The sequence below is a fragment of the Protobothrops mucrosquamatus genome, unplaced genomic scaffold, assembly GCF_001527695.2.
Source record: "Protobothrops mucrosquamatus isolate PMUCROS unplaced genomic scaffold, P.Mucros_1.0 scaffold350, whole genome shotgun sequence".
NCBI classification, from domain to species: Eukaryota; Metazoa; Chordata; class Lepidosauria; order Squamata; family Viperidae; genus Protobothrops; species Protobothrops mucrosquamatus.
In genome coordinates this window covers 39,289-48,908 of record NW_015386685.1, presented here as the reverse complement: position 1 = coordinate 48,908, position 9,620 = coordinate 39,289, and positions in this window count along the sequence as shown.

Below are 9,620 nucleotides of genomic sequence, written 5' to 3'. Positions count from 1 at the left end.
GTATGTGGCATCGATGTGTGCTGAGAAAGTATTACTTCACAGCCAAGTTGAACTTTGGATATTCTAGAATGGTGCTTTTGTAAATGCAAGCAATCACTTTAATCCTCTACCCACAAGCTTTTCTAAAGAAAGGTGCCAAAAGTTATATATTATAATGCTGCGAGATACACAATGTTTGAATGACCTTAAAATGTTTTTGAATTTAAAACAGAGCCATAGACAAGCTAAGTGTTCACTGGTTATAGGTTGTAATATGAATAATCCTCGACTTACGACTATTGAATTGTTTGAATTTGCAGCAGCCCTGGAAAAACAGACTTAGGATCATCATCGCACTTAACAACTGTCTCAGAGTCCCTGCAGACAAGAGATCAGATTTCAGGCACTTGATAACTGGCATGTCTTTATGATAATTGCAGTATTTCAGGTTCATGTAATTACCATTTACAACCTTCACAGGGGGCTTCCGACAAGCAAAGTCAATGGAGAAGCTAGAATTGCTTAACAACCACATAATTTGCTTAACAACTACAGCAAAAAAAGATAGCAAAATTGGATGTGACTTTCTTAATGACCACATTGCTTAGTGATGGAAGTTCCAGCTCCAATTGTGGTCATAAGTCAAGGATTAAGTATGAAGTTGAAAGTATGAATGAGATGTTCCAAAATAAATACAATATGTCTTGAGAGGTCAACTTGTGTATAACAAGCTAGAGAGATGTAACTGGTAACAAAGGCTTCAATAGATATAGCAGCTACTCAATCTTGACTGATCTCAAAAAGCTAATCAGGTTTTTCCCCATTTAGAAGGTAAGCAATTCTCAGTTGATTTGTATCAATATCAAATCATAATCCCATCAAATGCAATGTATGTTTTTTTTCCCAGATGCTAGGGGAAAACATCTAATGACATTCAATAAGAGAGAATCATCTTTGGTTTCTTTGCTCTCAATGCTCTAGGTAATAATAGTAATAGCCAGTAATACATCTTTTGCATTTCCAATTAGAAATGCCAAACAAAGTCCTTTCTCTGCCTCAACTATTTTTTAAAAAAATGTCTTTAGTATTTTTGTTGCAGAATATTTATCTCAGGATGGTCATCTCAGTGGTAGATTGGGAGTCAAGTTTATCATTTTCTTGTTGACTGAATATGTGCCATGATACTTGTAAACTTAGACACTAAGCAGGCTTCAGACTATGGTAATGATTAATACAAGACAATAGTTGTGCTGTCAGGGCTTGTGTGTGTGTTAGCACATGTATTTTGACATGTGTCAAAATAGAAGTTAACATATCAAAAGGGAAAGACCACTAGATGACAGACACCCTATCCATGCAAAATTGAGGCTTAGCACATTTAACAGTTGCCTGATCTCAGCGTAAGAATAAATTGACTGTTGTTCTAACAAGCAAATAACATTAGAAACTTACCAAATGGGGTTCCTGGTTATGTCATTTGAAATAACAACAAAACACTGCACTAATAAGGAAAGTATTTCATTCTACCTCCAACTACCCCGTTTCTGTTTTGGCTACAGAAATGTCCATGTTTCACTATAGGAATGAGTGTTCTCCATTCTCATCATTCAGTCAGGATGATGAGCACCTAGTGAAAAAAAGATACCACAGGAAGCTGTAAAATTGAGGAAAAGCTGGAATATATTGTATTTGAGTTTTATAGATGGAAGTTTTTGCCTCTCTGAATTTGCATGTCTGTTGACTCAATAGATAATGTGTGGTTCTTAAAAAAAAGTGACACAGGAAACTAGTTGAAATGTTACCTAATGGGTAAAAGCAGATTTGGGAGAAAGGATTTGCGCTTTTCTATGAATCCCATCAGCCTGAACCAACCTAGTCAGGGATGAGGGATGGCAGTCTCTGGTTTTTCTTTAGTTATTGTTTATTATTATTATTTTATATTATTACTTGATTTTGTTCTACTGTTGTAGCCGTTAAACCATCTTGCTGAAGAAGAAAACATAAGCTGCTCAGAAATCTTTCATTAGAATGGCATAGAGGCCCCAGTAATTTAAAACACACACACACACTCCTACACACACCTGCATGCATAAAATGATGCCAACTGTAGTATAGTAACATTTGGCAAGCTAGAAGATCCCCAGCCCTGATATTGATTGTTTTAGGTTTAGCCTTTTTTAGACTTAGAACTCCTAACTATAAAACAGTGATAATTTTACTAACTTGCTGTAATAAGCTGGTGATGGAAATGACTATTACTGTATATACACAAAAAGATTTAGGTTTTCAATTATAGAACTACAACTATGAGTTGGCAATAGGAAAAAAAGCCCCGTATTTTTTTCAAAATATATGCTACAATTTATCCAGTGCTCTTTTTAGGAGAATAGTTATGTATGAGATCATAGTACATGAAACAGACAGTGTTGTCATTTTCAATGGCATTCCAGTTACTTTCTTCTCTAAGCCTTATTCTGAATTCAACATAGAATTGGTGGAACAAATTAGGTGAAAAAAATGCATATATCTTTGCACTGAATGGAGGGAGGGCTGCTTAAGGTTATTATTGGAAAATGATAATCAGCTTCATTAATGTACCACTCATCCAAATGGACAAATAAAAGAGAGACAAGGCTTCTTCAAAACTATTAAAATAAAATACATTATTCATGGGGTGAATTTAATAGTCATCGTTGGAGGGCTCAGATTGATCATAAAAAATGAGTGTGATTTTTCTCTAGCGGATTAATTATTTAGAGCAACTCACTAAATCATTCTCATTTCCCCTTTCTGTTTTCCTGTAAGCATCCAATATTTGGGCCTCTTGCAGATTGCATACAGCTTGGGAGCTCTTGATCAGTTTACTCCTGATTAGGGAAGCAACTTTTTCTAAAAATTAAATCTTTATAATTTCTGACCTGAGATTCAATTTGTGTTGGTTGTCAGAGAGCGTCCTTCCTTCCTTCCTTCCTTCCTTCCTTCCTTCCTTCCTTCCTTCCTTCCTTCCTTCCTTCCTTCCTTCCTTCCTTCCTTCCTTCCTTCCTTCCTTCCTTCCTTCCTTCCTTCCTTCCTTCCTTCCTTCCTTCTAAAATAATCATGTCAGCTTTTCAATGGTGGGGGGCACAGAAGGGAACCAAAAGATCATATTTTTATGGAGCAATAAAGCCTAACATAGCTTTATTCTTTTATTGTTTTTATAGCTAAGTTTCATACTTCATGTTTTATCTATTTTTAGATTAAGGATTGTTTTATTACTGCATAACATTCTTGGCTTCTTCAAAAAGTAAAATAGTCCAATAATAATATCAACTGCATTGATACCCATATTAACCTAAGCAGTGCTTTTTTTCTAAAAAAAAAAAAAAAAAAAAAGGTGCCGGAACTCACACATGTCATACACCGCCTTGCCTACCCTACAAGGTTCCATCCAAAAAAGGTGCCGGAACTCCGTTCTGGGTGTTCTATGACAAAAAAAAAGCCCTGAACCTAAGTCTCGTATTAATTATCTCTTTCATTAGTCAGATCACTAGTTTGAACAATTTGCTCCAGTGGGTTTCATGGTCACCAAGGCTAGCATCATTCATTCTGCTACCAGGGACATCACAGTGTGACTGACTGTCAAAAAGGGCCAGATAGTAGTTGCAACAATTCTATTGAAGCTTCCCCTCTTATTTTAGGTCACCATGCCTTGACTTTTTTGAGAGCTGTCCTCCTGCTGACACCCCATATGCAAAAAGATATATAAATTTGCCAAGATCCTTTCAAAAACTGCAGTTTGGAGACAGCAAGGTTTCATTCTAAATAGAATTTCAAGAATTACAGGCAAAAGATTAAATTAAAATCTAACCAAAACCAACATTTGATATGATAAAATATTGATCTTCAGCTCTAATAGGGAAGCATTCAAATGTCTGTAGCTGCTTCATTTTTGGAAAGGATGGAGTGAAAAGAATAAGGATGGTTGAGATTTGAAGTCTTTTAGCATGACAATAAATCTATGAAATATTCCCCTTGCACCTCCTTTAAGGTAAAGCTACCACCCAACTTTCAAAGTCTTGAACTTACTTAATTTAAGATGATAGCAGTATAGATATCCTGCTCAATTCACTATTGATTGATTGATAATTAGCATAAATGCCATGGAAAAACAAGTCCACCAAAAGGGAAAATGCTATGGATCAAGTAATAGTTCCTATACATTTCTTCCATTCATGCAATTTCATTGATTCATTCTTTCAAGATGCTCTGTTCCCCATTTTAGCATGTTTCAGTGGAGCATCTAGCTGGCCTTGTCTAGGTATGGAAAAGCAGGGTTAGTTTGGAAATGGGAAGCCTCAGGCCTCACTACAGCTGTGGGCTAGACTGAAAGTTAAAAAATTTCCTGGAAAAAGGGGAATAGTAAATCATCTGTGTATTATTGCCAAGAAAAACATGTCTGTATGTCAATGAAGTTAAACTAAACCTTGACCTTTCCCATAATAAAATACAGGTAATCCTCTATTTATGACCACAATTGAGCCCAAAATTTTTCTTGCAAAGTGAAATATTTGTTTTTGCCCCAGTTTATGGCCTTTCTTGCCACAGATGCTAAGTGAATACTAACAGTTGGTAAGTTACCGTAGTAACATAGTTGTTAAGTGAATCTGGCTTCCTCATTGACTTTGCTTGTCAAAAGGTTGCAAAAGGGGATCATGTGACCCTGAGTCAGTTGCCAAGCATCTGAAATTTGATCACATGACCAAGGATGCAGCAATGGTGGTAAGTGTGAAAACGATCATGTCACTTTTTTCAATACCATTGTAATTTTGAGCAGTGACTAAGTGAACTGTTGTAAATCGAGATTACCTGTACTTGTTTTTTTATTCTTTTTTCCAGTTTTATTATTTTTCATTATTATGTACATTATTCCCCCAATTATTTTATTCTGGAACGCAAGTTTCACAATATGCTAAAACAAACAATTTCTCATGGGCAATAAGAGCTAAGATACATGACACACGTGGTTTCCTTCAGCTGGGTAAAAAATGGTCTGAGGGAAAGGACTTGAAAACTGGCATGATCTCTGGTTCATACAGGGTTCATTTTACTATACTAATGGCAATTTTTGTTTGAGGTAAAGAGTTTATCACAATGCAATAATATCCTGAATTTCAGAGAGAAGGATGTTCCCCTTCTCATCCAGTGAGTTCTCAATGATACAATTCAAGTCTGTCCTTTCATTCAAGATGTTTTCTGATATAGTTCCTCAACAGCTACTACTAATAATAATAATAGAGTTGGAAGGGAGGTCTTCTAGTCCAGTGGTTCTCAACCTTTTTAATGCCGCGACCCCAACCGGTCGTAAGTCGAGGACTAAACCGGTCGTAAGTCGAGGACTAAACCGGTCGTAAGTCGAGGACTAAACCGGTCGTAAGTCGAGGACTACCCAACCAGTCGTAAGTCGAGGACTTTCCCTGCCCGGGAGCGCCACGCATGTGTGGTTCCGCCCCCTGCGCCGGCCGAGGCATAGCTGGCAAGTGGCAGAGATGGAGCAGGCCGACCACCAGCTGGCCCAGCCCAAGGGAGGTAAGGCACCCGCTGGAAAAGGGGAAAAAAATGGCGGACAAAAAAAATGGCGGACAAAAAAAATGGTGGACAGTCTTGCTTGGCGACCCCTGTGAAATGGTCGATCGACCCCAAATGGGGTCACGACCCACAGGTTGAGAACCACTGTTCTAGTCTAACCTCAGGCAGGAAACCCTATACCATTTCAGAGAAATGGTTGTCCAGTCTCTTCTTAAAAACTTCCAGTGTTGGGGCATTCACAATTTCTGGAGGCACGTTGTTCCACTGATTAATTGTTCTAACTGTCAGGAAATTTCTCCTTAGTTCTAGGTTGCTTCTCTCCTTGATTGGTTTCCATCCATTGCTTCTTGTCTTACTTTCAGGTGCTTTGGATAATAGGTTGACTCCCTCTTCTTTGTGGCAGTCCCTTAGATATTGGAACACTGCTATCATATCATCCCTAGTCCTTCTCTTCCAGCAACCGTTCCTTATATGTTTTAGTCTCCAGTCCCCTAATCCCTACTAATCCCTTCTACCTTCACACAGGCCACCCATCTATTCTCTCACCACTCCATCTAATCTCTACCACCTACTTTCTCCTGTGGACCCCACTCTCATCCAGGTCCAGTAGAAGCAAAGAGCACCTCCCACCAGTGGTGGAATTCAGCCGATTCGCACCACTTCGGCAGAACCGGTAGCTAATTTTTTGTTGCCCAGGCCCAGAATGGATGTCCAGACGCGGCATCCACACAGAGAACCAGTTGTTCACATATTTGAATCCCACCACTGCCTCCAACCCAACTTTCACTCCAAGGAGAAGCGGTACATTTTTGTCCTCAGTTTCTCATTCATAAATGGTTACCTCAGCACTGCTTCTCTTACCTCTCTTTCCATCTCTGGCTTTCCCATATACTAGTTAATCCAGTTTGTCCAACCTCCAGGTCCGCCAGTAAGATCCTGGCTGTTTTTCCTAACATTGTTTCAAGACTCCACTTTCTTATCTATAGGATGGAATTATAATGTATGATCAGAACTTCAATCAGAACTGACCTCCTAGAGCAGACATGTCAAACTCGCGATGTCAAGTGACGTCACGAGATGTATCGTGATAGTTTTGCCATTGCCAGCAATGGGGTGGGCGCAGCTTCTGGATGGCGCTTCCAGCCCATGGGCCGGCAGTTTGACACCCCTGTACTAGAGGATAAAAAAAGAAAGGGTGCATAAAGTTTCATTTATTAATTGAGGTCTAGCTTAATTATATAAAAAAATCAATCTTTAGTGTTGCTTCTTTCATTGACTTTTATTCAATGCTATCAGGGCTGAGATGGATTTTTTTTTTAAAAAAAACCCTCCACCTCATCCTATTTCAGTTTATTAATTGACTTTTGAATTAATTGGCTAAAGCTCTAGTTAATTAATCTTCTGATTAACTCATACAGCTCTCCTAGTTCAAATATGTTAGTGTACAGTTATTCCAGAGATTAAACTTGATTTAAGTCATCTGTTATTGTAGCAATAAGCTTTTCAACCTGTCTAATTCTCTAATGCATATAAATAAAAGTCATTCAAATAGAGGTCTTCAGTAATCTAAATTGGCAATTACTCATCTGCAGTTTAGATTTATCAACTGTATTAGTGATTACATTTTAGTTAACATTCATATCTATAATCCTCCTATTTTTAACTACTGAAAGAAATACAGGATACATTAAGAAAAGCTTATACTTTCACAAGCCTTATTGGAAAAATAATATACTTAATTTTTTCCCTTTCATACCATTCAGGCCACAACAAACTTAGTCCATCTAAAATTTAAATTGTTTTGTAACTGGGAAGCCAATTTTTTTTGTAGTAACCGAACAATTATGGAAAATTGATCTCAAGTTCATGAGGAAAACATCCATAGATGGATCAAAAAAAGTTAATATGGTTACTTTGAATATATTGTTGTGGTCACCATCTTGGTTTTTTTGGCCACCATCTTGACCTCACCCAATGGATACTTCTGATTAATGGCATTAAAAAAAATCAAATGTAATTGCCTTCGTAACTGTAGAATAAATGCTGTTTAAAGCTACTGGAATATCACCTATATCATTGTTTCATGGGATTTTGAAGAAAAGAAATTGGAACTCACCATCTTCTTCCTGGACTTGAAACAAGTATAGTCTTATAGACAAAGCTACTATCAAATTCTTATGAGTATGCAGCTTTAAAAGTCGACATATTAAATTAATAAATACATTCTCAAGCTCTGTTTCCCCCCCACACACACAAATACTCAATTAACAAACCTGTGCAACAAAGCTTTCCTTCCAGTCATGGAATTGCCTGGGTACCAATCAATTTGAGACAGTCACACTGCCGTGGCACTTCCCATCAATTTGTATTGCTTTGCATCCACCAAGCCCTTCACTTCACCAGAAATACTGCTGGGTGTATTGAAAGTGGCTGCTTTTATAGGCCAACTGCAAAGAGCTTCCAGTAAACCTCCTTTGACTTGAACTCAATGTCTGGAGCTTTCATGGACACAGCCACATATTGGAGCTATTACAGAAGAAGTTTTTTTCTTGCCTTCTATCAACATATTTAACATCTCAGTCATGATTTGGAATGGTCTACTGATGTCCTATCCAAATGCTAGCCCTGCTTAGCTTCCAGATCCAGATAGGTTTAGTCAGGTGCTGCCGCCTGTGAAGGATGCTAATGCACAGCCCTAGCAGTCCCTGAAGCACTGGCAATTGAAAGGATACTTCATTGATGTGCCCTTTCAATGAAGCTCCTCGGAGCATCAAGATCCCTGGAATTTTTTGAAAACTTGGCATAGCCAACTGTAGAAATAAATGTCAACAAATGAAAGCCATCCCCCATTATGTCCTGAGGTGCAACTCATGTACTAAGAAAACAATTACTATAAGTGCTGATGTTGTAGAGCAGTGGTGGCGAACCTGTGGCACGGGTGCCAGAGGCGGCACTCAGAGCCCTCTCTGTGGGCATGCGCGCCGTCGCCCCAGTCCTAGGCCTTCAGCTGGGTTTTATAAAACCTTTTTGCTTTAGGCGTCCGCTGCCGTGTGCAAAAAAAAAAAAAAGGTTCACTCAGTCAATTTCAACTTCTCCCTGGGGAAAAAAAAAGATCTTGCAAAGTTGGAATTGATTGATTGAACTTTTTAGTCCCACCCAGCCTGCTGTTACCACCACAGCCACACCCACCCAATGGGCCACACCCACCCAATGGGCCACACTCACCTGGCACCCAACGATGCATAAGTGGGTTTTGGGTTGCAGTTTGGGCACTCGGTCTCTAAAAGGTTCGCCATCACTGTTGTAGAGGAATGCATACATAATCTTGAAAAAAAGTATGCAGTAAAAATTAATGCAAAATAAGAAAATAAAATCAGTCCTGGGAAAGGAGAAAATGTCAGAAAGAAACTCAAAACAACCCTATTTTGACATTGTTGTTATAAGAAGGGATTGAGGGCCACCTCTGACAGACTTTCGGGATCCTGTGGTAATCTTTCCCCTCTTATTCTAGCAGGAACAAAGATTCCAGGAGAAATTTGAATCATAGATCTCTTCCTTAAAGGGAAGCGTGAAGTAGCTTGAATCTCTTTTAGAATGTCATATGACAGTATAATCAATCATTTTTTTTTCTTGTGGGTCACTGACCCAGACTTAATATGACAGTATAAGGAAGCTGGCTCTATGATCAGCACGGCATTCTATTCAAATATTTTCTGATGGAGACAGAAAATGAAATGATTGCATGTCAAACAAGGACGGAAAAGCCACATTATTCACTGTGCTAAATGGGACAAGTTAAACTTTTAGACATTCACTCAATTAAAGTATACAAGGTTAAAAATAACTCCAGACAGGGAAACAAATTGAGCAAAGAATATGACTATATCTAATTTCCACGGACTTTGTATCATCTTACACTCGTAGCCATGTTACCAGTTTAATAAAATAATAACTATGTTGATCTAAACATTTATTTCTGCCATTCTAAGAAATACACTTGAGCTGGTTTGGTGTTGTGGTTAAGGCAACAAGCTAGAAACTGGAATATTGTGAGTTCTAGTCCCACCTTAGGTACA